General features: G+C 37.0%; 1 protein-coding gene across 4 annotated transcripts in view; it reads right to left on the reverse strand.

Annotated features, from left to right (window-relative positions):
* Positions 1-1,044: 1,044 nt before the first annotated feature.
* atg5 (ATG5 autophagy related 5 homolog (S. cerevisiae)) overlaps positions 1,045-1,780 on the reverse strand; it is a 44,204-nt gene continuing 43,468 nt past the window's right edge. For all 4 annotated transcript variants that reach the window (XM_056475905.1, XM_056475907.1, XM_056475903.1 and 1 more), the window contains exon 8: positions 1,045-1,780. This exon is cut by the window's right edge and continues 671 nt beyond it. The gene's annotated coding sequence lies outside the window, so the exon portion shown is untranslated.

A 1,780-nucleotide genomic window follows, 5' to 3' on the forward strand; every position in this document is an offset into this window, starting at 1 on the left:
CAAAGTCAGACCTTACTGTCCTAATTAAATAATTAAAAATCAAGACATAATCATATTTTATTTTGGTAAAATAAGTGCAATCTAGAAGACTTAGCCTTTCATATAAGCTACTTCTGATACCAAATGAACCACAGGAAGTCACACCATGCAGTTCAGTTATTAGTAAAGATTGCAATAATTTGGGTTTTGTGATCAATCTAGTTATAAATCTTCCATTACAGGTTCTTGTCATTTAGTTTTAGAGATTTCGGTCATTTGCCTCTCCAGGTCTGTGTGGATCGTGAGCAAAGAACGCTATTAATTTTCAGTCACAAAAAGCTATTCTGGATTTTTAGGTTGTCTATTTAGACTCTTTATTTTAATCTCCTTGCTTTCCTACATATTAAATAAACTGAGAATATTAGTTTTACAGGTGAGTTACGTCATTTAAAAGCAGGCATTCTAAGCTTTCAACAGACTCACATTTCCAGTTTGTGTGAGAAGGATTCGATGAGTTACAGTTCATTTTCGAATTAATTTCAGATTGATCTTCAATGAGAAATAGTCACGGCAGTGACTTTTTAATTAATAATTTAACTAAAATTACATTTTGTTTTTATTATGGGTGCACACGAGTAATAAAAACACGTTACAGTTTTTAAATATGTTTAAAACCTATGACAAAAATAGATGGAGTATTTTGAGTTTGCTTGCACTGGCTTTAAAAAAGACGTACCGGCCACCATACAGAAGCCCTCAGAAGGGTAAAAGTTGAAAAAGAAACAGAACTAGCCGCATATTTTATTTACCTTGTATTGTAATGCACATTCAAGTAAAACGTATTTTTGGAAAAGTAAAGGTGGCGAATGGATGCTGTATTGTATAGTATTGTATTGTGATGATTTCATGAATGGGGCTGTGTTTAAGTGGACTAAATCATTGGAAAAATCCAGCATTTTGTCATTTCATCGGATGAAATGATCATTTTATTCTCTAAAATGATTAACGACATCCCATGACAGAGCTCTGCTTCCAATCAGTGGACACAAACCATGAGACATTGCGTAGTTATAAAATATCATTTTAATTAAATGCATTTTAAATTAATCTAGCAAAGACAGAATAGCATGAAAAGAACGCGTAAGCACATTTGAACCATCTTCGTGTTAACCGTGTTATTAATAGTGACATAGTTGCAGCATCTCTATTTCTGTACTAACTCAGAGTCACACGAGGAATGATATAAACGTCTGAAAGTTTGTACACAAACAGCATTGTCCCAAGAACAGTCTGCCGAGAATCCGCCTGGTGGTGGCGTAAGCTCTGCGGTTTCTGCCCGCTGTCTCTCTGTCTCGGTCTGGGGGTAAAACACTCACTGATTCCTCTAAACGAATAATCACTCTCAGCTGTGTGTCGTCTGCTGCACTGATCTACAGTCCCCCACATCCCCCCTAAACACAGACAGCCAGTCTGCCTACAGGTTGTAAATAAACGGTTAAAGAAAATGAAAACACTGTAAGGTTAATTCGTTGGAAAGTAAGTGTGTGTAGTTTCTGACTTACTTCTTATGCAGCGTGTCCATTTCGATGATCAAAATTTGGCTCAGAATGAACAAAACTAGCAGAAAAAAATCATTAGAAGAAAGTAAACCATATCCCTAAAGGAGTCCGGGAAAGAGAGACTTCGTTTGTGTTGTTATCCCCTGTGACTAATCATCCCGTGGCATCATCATCACCTCCGCTGAGCTGTGTGACCCCCTGCAAGGCTGCCAAAACCAGACACACTGACACATTTGATCCGG

This window comes from Danio aesculapii, chromosome 16 (genome assembly GCF_903798145.1).
Source record: "Danio aesculapii chromosome 16, fDanAes4.1, whole genome shotgun sequence".
Classification (NCBI taxonomy): domain Eukaryota; kingdom Metazoa; phylum Chordata; class Actinopteri; order Cypriniformes; family Danionidae; genus Danio; species Danio aesculapii.